A 13,654-nucleotide genomic window follows, 5' to 3' on the forward strand; every position below is an offset into this window, starting at 1 on the left:
GGGCCTTCTCACACGGACCTCCAGTTCAGCAGGAGTCAGAGTGATTTGATTTTCACTGTGTACATTTCAAATGCTAGGGTTTGTATTTAGTATTGTGGAAATCAAAGTACTTTTCAAGCCATGCTAGAGACAGTGAGTATAAGATGTTTGCTAGTTCCCAACTAATTAGCAAAATACCTTAAGGGAGTGAGAATTGAGAGAGGGGCCTTAACGCATGTTGACCTTCTACACTACAGGCATTTATTTGGTCAGCAGCTGTTGTATTCTACTTATTACATAGTTCCATTGTTGTGACTGGATGGTAAGGGATACTGCAATGAAGAAGTATTGATTAATCATACATTTTCCTCTGACTTCAATAAAAAAAACACCTATGTTGATTATGAATTTCTGTGGTGTCTCATTGAAAACAACATTTAATGCCTTGTGTCCCAGCAGCCAATGACCGTCTCAATGCAACATGCTTTACTGCAGATTCTTTTCTTTAAAGATGGGCATTATGTTTAAAATATCCAACAATATGGGGTCATTGAAAATGAGCCACATCTAGATCGAAAATTGTAAGCAACCCCAGTTGAAATGTGAAGGGCATTTTAATATAGCTGCAAAGTCAGCATGATGCACAGGCTATCTTAGGTGAGGCACAGGTTATCTTAGGTGAAGAAATACCCCTTAAAATCCAATAGAAGTACCTGCCTGCTTTTAAGAAAGCTGTGATTGCAATGTTTATGTCTAAAAGAAACTCATATGTGTGATTTACCAAATTAATGAAATGTAGAGCAAATAAAAAATGTGTGCTTCTTAAATTTAATTGCAAAACAACAATTTGGGCCTGATATAAACACAATAAACTAGTAAATAGAGTTGCATTGCATGCAGTTATTAGAAGACAGCTCAGAGGACAACTCAGAAGACAAAGTGAATTGCCACATAAAACGTGCTAATATGAGACATTAACACATAATACCAATATTTGTTCATGTGATTAAAAATGTAGTGACTAGTATTGTAGGATAGAAAACTGAGGTGACTATGCAGGAAGTGCATGACCTGTAGGTCACACACAAATATCTACAGGCAGCACTTGACTCTTCAAGCAATTCTGACATTTTCTTAAAAACAAATGTTACTAAAAAGCTGACTCATTCCCATCCCCAAAGTATTTACATCTTTATTCTCCAGCTTGGGCATTGATGTCTGTAGTGTGGGCTTGCACCTGAGCTATCTTGCTGATAGTAGAAAAAGACCTAAGCTTTTGCTTCTTCATTGGAACTGACATCCTTGGCATGGTTTTCCCTCATACAAGTTGCCTTTTCTTTTGCTGAATTTTTGTTAGCATTAGGACCGTGCACTTTTCCACTGTTAGTTCTAATTTGCTTGTGCACTCTCTTGCAAACATGGTCAAATTGGCCAACCCCTAATTGTCACTTTTAATTTACTTGTAAACCCCTAAAAACTGGTGCTATATGTAGCCAAGGCCTGAAAATGAAATGCTACCAGTGGGCAAGCAGAGTTTATTGTAAACCCCATTCAAACAGCCTTTTTAACACATCTCAGACCTACCACTGTTGCCAGTACTGCAGATTTAAACTGCCATTGCGGCTTAGCAAAATTAACCCTTGGCAAGTCCCAAACCTTCCTTAATAATACATATATGTCACCCCTAAGGTAGAACCTAATGGCAGGGTGCATTGTATTTAAAAAAGTAAGTACATGTCCTGTTGTAAGACTATTTCTTCCATTGACTAACCCTGGGTTACATTTTTTTGTTAAGTAAGCAATAACTTTGGATTGAGAGCAGATAGAGACATGCCGTTTACATTGAAGTGAATTGCATTTTAAAACTCTCTGTAGTGGTAAAGCCAGATTGTAAGTCATAATTCGGAGAATGGCACTTTTAGAAAATTCACATTTTATTGTCCTAAACATTTGTGCCTTCAGTCATTGTCCTGGGCACATGACTCTCAATGACTCTGTTGTTTGGAAATTACATTGCTTTCGGACAGTAATGCAAAGGAGGCTTAGGTGTGGACACCACTTACATTTCAAAGGATTTTGCCTCCTGCACACCCAAAGGAATCTGACAGCAGATCTTCCCTGTCTTTTACCGCCTCAAACAGTTTAGAGCTTTGACAGGAGAAGGTGAAGAACATTCCAGAACTAAATGTGTGGGTAGTATAGGGAATCCCCCCACAAAAAGGCTGGCACCAGGTATAAATATTGGAGCTCCAGAGTTGATCCTCAGAACACTCTTAGACCTGTGGGCATTACAGAAAAAGGACTGCCCTCCTGCCAGTGGAATGTCCTTCAGTTTGAGGACTGCCTTGTTATCTGAAAAGGAAGACAGGATCTGCTTACCTTCATCCCAGGATAACCTGAGTGGCTCCAATGCTCTTTGGATGACCTCCTGTATAATCTACAGGGATACAACAAACTCCTGAGGCCTTCTTGCAGCTGCTCAGCTGAATTACTGCAACTGGACCTGCCTGGACCTGCAACTGGACCAAACTGAGCCCTGGCGGCTTCTGCTGGTGTGAGTCCCTGATCCTCAAGAGGTTCCTTCCTAGGTCCAGATTCCTTGTGACTGCAAATGCTCCTTGTCGCTCCAAGACTCTGCCAACCATAACAACCACAAACGGAAAGCTCTGGTGAGATCAACTCTTCAGTCTACAGTGCCCACCTGCGATGACCAGCAATGAGAGAGCAGGTACTTTGTACTACGCCAGTGACAGTCCACGCCATCTGTCAATGCAAAGCTACAGTCTGTGATGTGGACCCGGCTCTCCATGATACAGTGATGACAGCATGTGACACCCTGCCTGCTCTTGATGCAGTGATAACCATCCGCAGTGATAACCATCCAAAACACTCTCCCTGCTCTTTGTTGTGTCCTCCACCCCAAATGGAACTCTTCATTCTAGACTTTGAGAAGTTCTTTCTTCAGTGGACCTAACCTGTACCCAGTATCTCCATCACAGTCAGCCTGAACTTGTGACTTTTCCCCGGCCTAGCACTGCCATATAACTGTGCTTTATGTTTTAGGCGCTGCTTTTACTAAAAACATAATTCAAATCATTTACTTTATTCAAATGAACTCTATTTTTCTAAATTGTGTTGTGTCTTCACTTCATTGCATTTTGTATGCTGCATAATTGCACATTGCCTCTAAGCTAAGACTGAATTCTTTGTGTCAAGGTACCAGAGGGTTAAGCACAGGTCCAAGTAGTGACTTCTACCCTCTCAAGCAATTACCTAATTTCTTGCACTCTTTAGTATTCATTTTCACAGATTTAAAATGCTAACGAGGTTTGAAAATGGGATGTTTGCACTTGTCAGAGCAAAGAGCACAGACCACACAAGAGTGAAACATAATTGTGTCTTAGAAACACCCACATTTTAAAGTATAAAGAGCTGTGAGTAATGTTTTCAACTAGAAGAGAGGAGCGCTGAAATTATCGTAAACATTTAATGCAGACACATGTTTATCACTGGTGCATAAAAATATAGGAGTACCAATTTGGCATCAATTTGTTGCATTATGTCAACATTATGTCATTATTTAAAAGTAGATCTGTTATGCTTCGCTTAGAGAAGACTACAATAGCTGGTTCGGCATTCAAGACCCATCAAATGCCCAAAGTGAGTGTGTGAAAGTGCCTTGTTTTCTGCAGTCACCCCTATTTTCTATGGCTTGATGCAGCTTGATTTTGTTACTCTGAACACTGGGACACTGCTAATCAAGCCCCAGTGCATGTGCCCTGACCCCTATAAGGTCATAGTATGGGCTGTTCAACATATACCCGTGGCATGGAAAGTCAGATGGACATCAGCACGACTGTGCCATCCACTAGTGTGACAATATAAATGTGACTACAGGACTATCACTGTAGCCTGGCTGCTGCAGTTTTAAACCTGCACCTACTTGGGAAAATAAACTCTTTTAACAGGAGAACAATCTCATTTGAAATATGAATGTCACTTCTATGTAGGCCTTTTAGGCACAAGGCAGAGTGCACAGTGCACAGTATATAAAGATAAGACACATAGAAATGTAGAGTTACCATGTGCTTACAGTGACTGGCCCCCCCAAAGCCATTTTTGCTGCAGATAGGCTGCTAGCACACAGTGAATCACTGGGAAGCAATGTTAAATAATAATTCCGATACCTCACGCTAATGAACTGTTAGAAAAATAATTCAATGAGTGTTTTTAATATTTGTTAAAAGCCCAGCCCAAATCAATGGTGGAGAGTAAGTAAGTCAGTAAGTAGACCTTTATTGTTAGATTGATTAAAATCATTACATTATGAGATGCAGTGATGAATGAAATTCATTAAAACAGTAAAAAAGACTTCTTGGTATATGGTGGGGTAGGGGTCTCAATATTCATACATTGGTGTCCTGGCTAAAAAATCAAGTCCCATTTTGGGCAAATAAGCAAGAGACAGCTTAACATGTATAAGAAATATGCACCCACATGCATCATTGTGACATTTTGCGATTTCTTAATTGCGAAAATTAAGGAATCGCAATTAAGAAATCGCAAAATGCTATGCATTAAAAAATCGCAATATTTTTAGTGATTCCACCTTCTAGAGTGAAGTGTGGAAGAGCTGCAGAGAAGCAGATAGGAGCGAAATCACCAGAAGTGAGGTGAAGGGAAACTGTCAGCGCGCCTGAAAACGACCGGAAATTTATTACTAACCAGATTGCCCGCGCCCAGAAATTAAATTAAACATGGAGTGACATGCTCCTGAAGCGATCGGATTACCTAATGAAGGTGAAAAGTGTGTCCGAGCCATAGGGAGACGCCCATAGGCAGACCTACGAGATCATATACAAATAAAGATTGCAGCTCTAAAGATTTAAAAACCGAACATAAAACCGAACATAGGACTACCCCAGCCACTTGAAAGATAGAAGTGACAAAGCCCTGAGGAGAACTCACAACTTATGTGTGGTGTTCGAAACGCGTCGGCATAACGGAGATACAATTTGTTCAAAATATTAATAATTATTGATTCATTGAATTGATAACAAAGGTTATCTCCTGCTAATTATGACTTTGTCTACTATTGTTCCTCTGATTTGATTTCATTGATTGTCAAAGGGCAAAGAGCCGAGATTTGCCAAAGGAACAGTTGAAAATAGATTTGTATAAGTGAGGTTGTATATAATGAAAACTTAGGGTATAGTGTACAGTGAATGTTTATATGTATGCAAGTAATGCGTTTTTTGATAAATGGTATGTATAAGTCAATGTGTATAATTGTTTTATATGTTGTGTTGTTTTTTCTGACATAGAAACAATTGATTTTTTCTATGGAGTGTATTTAAAAGAAAAGGTAAAAATAAATATACCGAACAAATCAAAATTAAGCTTGATCTGTTGCTGATGATTTAGAGCAAAACTGAACAGAGTGGGTTGGCATATATATTTTTGTATTCATAATAGGGTTCAGCCAGTCCCATATTCCAAGAACCTATCTCCTTCTTTCTAAAAAAAAGAATAGATTTAAAAGCATCAGGCCAAGACACGCCCGTGCTTTAACTTTCAGGTTGTTGCTATGGCCATGGAAAGGTTAGCCCCATTGCTCAGCTTTATTCTGACCCAAGTTTCCGTCTATAGATTTTTTTTTTATATTTGTGTTTTTCCGCAAAGAAAAGGCACATAGATAAAGTATTACAAATATGCAGCATTACATTTTGTGGGATTGGTAGACCTACAGTTAAGGATGTCTTTTTTCAATTGTACAGTATTAGGCATGCAGTAAAACAGTACGTGTTTATCACATTACAACGTTATTAGCAGTCTCATTACAATTCTGCTTGATCTTGGGGTATTGTTGTCAAGGTACACAGTCCTCCTCTATGGGTGTTCCACCCCTCCCATAGTCTTATCCATTTATTTGGGCAACCCCTGCGTATATATACAGGGGCAGATTTACGAGTCCCTTGTGACACTTTTACGCCGCCGTTGTGTCACTTTTCTGGGCGTACCCTCGTAGGAAAGCCCTGTAAAACTGACGCAGTGAAATCTACTGAAATAAACTGTTCACGTTTGTCCTGCAGTAACCTACCCTGTGGTTCCCGGCTGAAGCGAGAAGCGGGAGGATTCAAAATCGCCGCGATCCAAGGCGCCCAGAGGCAAGTGTCACCGCCCGGTCCTTCCCCGCCGCCGCAGCCTTTCAACTAGAGCGCGGCCGCTGTGGGGGGGGACCGAGGGGAGCTGGGAACTACAGCACCCAAGCTCCCTTGCGGCCCTGCTGAGGTAGAAGACGCGCCAGGAGGCGCTTTAAATAGAACGTCACCCCCGGCGGAGCGGGGGACTTAAACTGTTCACGTTTGCCCTACAGTAACCTACCCTGTGGTTCCCGTGTGAAGCGAGAAGCGGGAGGATTCAAAATCGCCGCGATTCAAGGCGCCCAGAGGCAAGTGTCACCGCCCGGTCCTTCCCCGCCGCCGCAGCCTTTCAACTAGAGCACGCCCGCTGTGGGGGGGGGACCGAGGGGAGCTGGGAACTACAGCACCCAAGCTCCCTTGCAGCCCTGCTGAGGGAGAAGACGTGCCAGGAGGCGCTTTAAATAGAACGTCACCCCCCGCGTCGCGGGAGCGCGCGGGAGCGCCGGGCGAGGCCAGAGGAGGCTGGGCTGGGCCACCCTTCTAACTTTTTGTACCCAATAAGATAATCTTTTGTACGGGTGAGACAACATTGCTAATCTACATCTATTTATCGTTAGAGGATGAGGAAGACCGTTAAAACTACTAGGATGCCTACCCTACGCTCCAACACTAGGCAGAAGGCAGATACACCCCAGCTCTTACCAACGCTGACAGCGATTGATAAGATGCTAAAACAAACCATAGGGGCAGTAGGCACGATAATAGTGAACACTGAAAGGAGGCTCTCATTACCACCGACCATAACCATTCAAGAGACAGGAGAGGACCTCTCTGTAATAGTAACGGATGTCCAGGATACAAGCTTATGTCTTACCTCCTCTTATGCGGAACTTCCCTGTGCACAAGCACCCGTGGAGACCCCCAGAGGATCTAACAACACCCAGATAAACCTAAGTTCAGCGCACGTTATTGAAAAGGAAAGACCAAGCAATACTAATCAGAAAAAGTCTAAAGAAACTCGAGGAAATAATAAAAGAAAAGGGAGAAGTTATACGGCGAATCATAACTTAGTGGCTCCAATAGTTAACACTACACCTGGGATACCATGTTGGCTGGCAAACATGGCAGCCGATATAAAGGCGGACTTAGAAGAATCCATCACTTCTCACATTAAACCACTGATTTAAAAAATTGATAGACTAATATCCACAATAAATAATAGAGTGGTAGGAACATCCAGGCCCGTGTTACTCATAAGGACAAGGCAGTCCCAGTCGTCAATTCTTCCACAAATAAACCTAAGAAAGGCACCCAAACTATTACCCCAAAAACAATAATGCTCCTATATCCCCGACCCCTACTATCACCACTGCGCTCCAAGTACATGCAAACCAGGGAAAGGGAAATCCCCCAGTTTCAAGTAGTGCAACGGGTCCTAACAAGAGGGTAAGCAATACTACAAACAAAACTCCTCCATCTAAAGATATACCGGAAAAAACAAAAACAGTTCGCTTCCACACAATTAATCTTCCCCCGGAAGCTTTGCCCTTTGTCGTAGTATTGACAGGAGTCCCCCCCCTTAAGGAGGGGAAAAGAGAAACACACTTTGAACTAAAAAACAAATGTGTACAGTGGCTAAGGGCGAATAGGCCTTTACCCCCAAATATCTCTGGTGAGATACTCGCTGTCAGAAGAGGGGAGTGGATAGGGAAAGGCATAAAAATCCCCTAGCAGGGGACATCATAACGATTAACTTCAGAGACACTGCTGCAGTGAAGTATATATGTAACGCCCCGCTGAGTGGAACAAATACACAAATTTACCCGCTGCACCTGTCATACTTTTACCCAACCGAGCCCCAAAGATATATGCAGACAAATAGGGCCCCCGTGACACGAGACTATCACTATGATCTCCACCACAGAGTGCAACAATGGCAATTACCATGGCAGGGTACACCCATCTATGACCCTAGTATCCCACAGTATGCCCATTGGAACAGGTTTTGCTTATTGGACGAGGTGGACTGACTTGAACATGCAGAAATTAGCATAACACAGATGGAAATGAGACCATCTGGAGAATGGCCTTCAGGGATAGGTAATATCACTCCCACTACCTCAAAAGAAAATGATAGTGGGAGGGTTAGTAGAGGGAAATTTTTGAACAATAGGGGGAGATAAACCACAAAGAACCTAAGGCGCCAGCTAAACTAGCTATGACGAATGTAGATTGTCCAGCAAAAGAATTGAAAGGACCAAGAACACTAGTGAATCAGGATAGCATCAGAATCGTCTCTTGGAACGTTGCAGGTCTGGCAAACAAATATGATTGCCAGGAATGGCGACAATATATAAACAAGTTCCAAATTATTTGTTTGCAAGAGACTTGGGCGGTTGACCCAAACCAGTATAGCATGGAGTGGTAAAAATGCTTCTCTGTTCCTGCTGTAAGATCGTCATCAGGGAGAGCGATTGGAGGATTACTAATATATGTTGACCTCCGTATACCAGGTGTTTGGTCAAACTATAACTGGGACTCACAAAATATGCAGGCGATAGGTTACCACGCTAAAGGGACTAATATTTTAGTGTTAAACTGGTACAATGCAGTGGGATTAAACGGTAGAGGAAATGTAACAAAAGAATTAGACACAAGATTAGATACATTAATATCATCAAATAAGTTAACAAGTATCCCTAGTATAATACTCATGGGAGATTTTAATTGTCACCTCTGTGAGAACCTGAGGCCACTGAACAAGGACTGGTCCCGAGGCACTGTGTTAAATGGACTACACTTTACCCATACCCCAGAGGGCTGGGAAATGGATAAGGTAACCAAAAGACACAATCTGGTCCACACCATGGACCTGATAGAGTTAGAAAGCAATGGAGACCCGAATCCAACATTTAAGGGCAGAGGCTGACACTCATATATAGACTTTGTTATGGTCTCGCCCATACTCAAAAATAGGATTAGTAGTATGGCAATAGAAACTAGTATATTCAGTGAACACAACCCCCTGGTCATTGAATTAAAAGGTCTAAATTGCAAGAAACCAGCACGTAGAACAGACATAATAGAAAAGGCGGCGGACCAGGGGAGGAGACTCAAGTGGGCTAAGACAGATGGGGACAAATTTTATAGAAATTTAATATTTGCGGGGCAAAACACAATAAATATATGCCTTGATTTAAGTATTGAGGGAGGGATGGTGGTTAGTGCATTTGAGGAAATAGCACACCACGTAGATCGTTTATTAAAAACCTCCAAAGGAAGCAATTCAGCACCTGTCTCGCGCTGGTTTGACCAAGATTGTATTAAGGCGCATAATGACCTCAAATACAGCCTGAAGCAGCGCCCTAGAGACAATGCCAAAATAGCTCAATGTAGATCAAAATATAAAAAGGCTTTGAAATCTCGCAAACTAAGTCTACAAACACAAGCCTGGGAGGACCTAAGAGAGGCGGCCGAAAGAGGACACATGTCGGGTTTCTGGAAAGTCATAAATACACCTTGCTTCCATGAACCCGACAAACCCCAATTAGCAAATGTTATCTTACCTGATCAATGGTACAATCACTTTCAAAGTCTCTATAACTACACAGGGAAATCCACTCACGATGAAGAACAGAGGCCAAAATTGACCACACGATTAGACTTCACTATGGCAGAAGTGGAATCGGCTATTTTAGGGTTGACTAAGAACAAAGCCCCAGGCCCCGATGGTATACCCCCTGACCTATATCTGAGCAACATAGAGTTGTGGGCGCCCATCCTTACGAGGGTCTTGAACGAGGCAGTTGTGGCAGGGCTGCCACGCTCCTGGTCTTTGGCAACTATTGTTCCAATCTACAAAAAAGGAAACCGGGATGACCCACAATGTTACCGCCCAATATCTCTAATTGACGTGACGGACAAGGTATTGGGTCGTGTTATTTTAAACCGTCTACAAGAATGGGCCGAGGAAAATCAAATTCTCTCAGATATACAATATGGGTTCAGGGAGGGTAGATCTATGACCGATCAGTGCCTGAACTTATATCTTTTGACCTCTAAGTATACCATCGTTAGCAAGGGGGCCATTTATATTGGGTTTATGGACCTTTCTGCGGCCTTAGATCGTGTAAATAGAGAAAAACTATGGGCTTTGATGATAAATATAGGAGTGGAACAGAAACTAGTGGATATCCTCAAAGCCCTTCACTAGAACACTTCAGCAACGGGCAGCAAGACGGACGCATTATTATGCATGAGCGGAGTGCGGCAGGGCTGTATTTTAGCGCCTTTTTTATTTTCCTTATATATTAACAATCTGGACAAAGAACTATCTAAACTTAGTGTGGACTCCCCCAAATAGGACATCGTGCAGTGCCCGTGCTGCTTTACGCGGACGACGCGGTCCTGCTAGCAAGAACACCATTGGGGCTCCAGAAGCTGATCGACGGATTCGTTAACTTTATGGCTACACTTGACCTTTCAGCTAACCTGGAAAAATCCTATGTTATGATAGCGGGAGAGAGAGCAAACAGGAAATTTGCATACAAGATAGGCTCTCACAAACTAGGCCAGGTCAAGTCTTTCACCTATTTAGGTGTGTTATTTGATGAACACCTAAACTTCCAACCCCTCATGGAAAAGCATGCAGCAACACTGGTGGCCTCATCGGGGGCTATAATGGGTTATGGGAGAAGACTTGGCAGATGGGCACCAGAACAAGTGTTAAACTTGTATAGGTAAATTTGCTGCGTGAAAGTAACGTACGGCTCGGAAGTATGGGGTTTCTCAAACAAATATATGCATCGGATTCAGTTGGAGGAAAACAAGTTTTTCAAAAGAATCTTGAAAGTGCCACAGAGTACTCCAGCCTATATAACTCATGAAGAGTTGGGAGAGCCCTATATTGAGGATCGAATTAAGATCAGACCGTTATTATCTTGGATCAAAATCTGGTCTAATCCAGAGGCTGGCCTTACTAGGCAAATAATTAAAGACTGCCTGAAACGAGACAGAGGGGGTCAAATTCCCTGGATAAATTATGTAAAGGTCTCCTTGGATGCAATTGGCTGTAAAAAGGTTTTTACAGCACCCGATACCCCATGCACCCAGAACAAGTTAATGGTCAAAAAACTCTTCAAGGACAAGACAGTTACTAATAGGGCTGTTGCTGAAAAGAGTAAGTCTACAGTCTTGACCTATTGCTTACTGAAACAGACCCAGGGAATGGAACCATACCACACCGTTTAGTACAATGCACAGGATAGATTCTACATGACTCGTTTCAGACTCAATATGTTACACCATCTACTTTCTGTCCCCTCTGGTTTCACCCCATCATTGGAGTTGAAGGGTACCTGCGGCTGCGACGACAGGTCTCCGCAGGATACCCTTCACTTTGTTTTGTTATGCCGTTTTTATTCTGTCCCTAGATGTAAGTTTTTAGTGGGGATCCTGAAGAAAGCTAAACTTAGACGAGCGAAAGCAGCACTAATGTTTTTACAGGAAGCCCAGGATGCTCACACACTGTTTTGCACAGTAAGCTTTATCAAGGTGGCATTAAGGTTAAGGAACACTAGAGAAGCAAGAGACTGTATTGCCCTGTAAATTAGAGTTTTTAGAACCGTTTTTAATTGATTGCAATACTTTTTGGCCTTTTTAAATAATTTTTTAAATAAGCATCTGTTTTAATATTTTTAAAAAAATGTATTTGCTTATGTACTTTTATGGTGTCTTTTTAAGTGCCGAATAAAGTTCTAAATTGAAATTGAAATTGAAATTGAAATCTACAAGATTTCACTGAGTCAGTTTCACGATGCTGCTGCGTCAAATCCTTACTTGAAGCAGGCGTAAGGAGTGACGCACCATGTAAAGTATGGGTCGCCCCTGTGCATTGCAGGAGTTGCGTCGCCCTTGCGACGCGACTCCAGCAATGCGCCGCCCGTACGCCACAAGATGCGTCACGCATCTGCCCTTCCTTGCACCATGGTGCGCCGCATTGTAAATGCGGCGCATCTGTGGTGGCGCAAGGAGGGAATTGCATGACGCATCGGTTCTGGCGCCTTCCTGCTGATTTGCAGAGATGCGCCAGAACTTGTAAATATGCCCCACATTTTTTCCACCACCATGGCTAAATCCATATCTTTACACCACTCCGTGAGTGTGGTGGCAGCGACAGCTGCCCAATGCCTAGCGATGTTCTTTTTAGTTAACATCATTCCCATCTATAGAATTTTTATTGCTTTTAGAAGCATTGGGGGTGCATCCCAGTTCTTTAACTTGCTGAAGAGCAGATTTTGTGTGACACAGTCGAAGGTCGCTTGTAATCAATGTAACATAAATACATTGGTTGCTTGGTTGTTTTTGAAGCTTCAAGCATCAGGGTCAGAGACATGATGTTTGTCAGAGTCCCAGTTTTTTTCTTGCAAACCCCGTCTAATTAATCGGAATGATTGAGGTGACATTAGCCCAGTAAAGGAGCCATTCCAGTAGAAAGCCTGCATCGTACTTCACCTCGTTATTGATAAGTGCTATCATTCTGTAGTTTTCAGGTTTTGACATGTTGCCCCCCATAAAGATTGGTGAGATGATAGACCCTTTCCAGGAGGCTGGGATTGTGGCACCTGACAGAGCATGGATTAATAAAGGGGCCATTTACCCGGCCCATTTTGCTAGGTTAGTCTTATAGATGGCCTGGGGAAATTCTGTTTGGGCCAGGAGTACCTGTCAGTCTGCCTTTAGCTATCTGCTGATTTACTGTGTCCTCATCTAGGGCTCCCTTTTCTTATGAGGCAGTGGGTGGATCCGAGGGGGTTGCTCGGCTACTGAGGCTGTCCCTGGGCAATCTGGTCAATCTACTACATTTGGAGAGTTGCTGAAGTGAACAATAAGGAAGAATACCCCGGCATCATCAGACAAAATTGATCCTGGGTATGGTAGTGCTTTGTTTTTTAGAGTGTTAACAGATCATCAGCAGGAATTTACGTTATGATGCTTTGTATCCCAGAGGAGCTCAGCCCAGACGTTGTCCACAATTTCCATTTTTTGGGTTCAGATGGCGCTTGCTTTTTTTGCTCCTTTTTCTTGCACCTAAGATCAGATGTGAGATCCTCATTTTGAGGGATCCATCATACTGCTCTCAGGGCTATGTTGGCCTCCCTATTCATTGTTTTGATGTCTATGCTCATCATACTTCTTTGGACTTGAAGCCAGATGACCTTTTGGTGTTTAAGCTGTGTGGAGGCTGACTTTTGAGGTATGTCTTTGGTAGAAGGATGTTACAAATGTTTCCGAGTTGCATTTAGGAGAATTCATATCCCCGTGAGACAGCTTGAAGTGGTTTTCAGCTTCCTTTTCCAGGGAGTCTATGTTGGTTGCCAACCATTTTACCCTCCTTATTTTGGCAGATAGATTGATCCAGGATGGGCCAGGTGTACGTGATATGAGAAGCCTGGGATAGAGATAGGTTCTTGAGCCTAGGTCTCCTATGAGGTGACCACCAAAAAGCTTTGATGGTAGGAGACGAGGACTGG

Source organism: Lissotriton helveticus, chromosome 1_2, assembly GCF_964261635.1.
Source record: "Lissotriton helveticus chromosome 1_2, aLisHel1.1, whole genome shotgun sequence".
NCBI classification, from domain to species: Eukaryota; Metazoa; Chordata; class Amphibia; order Caudata; family Salamandridae; genus Lissotriton; species Lissotriton helveticus.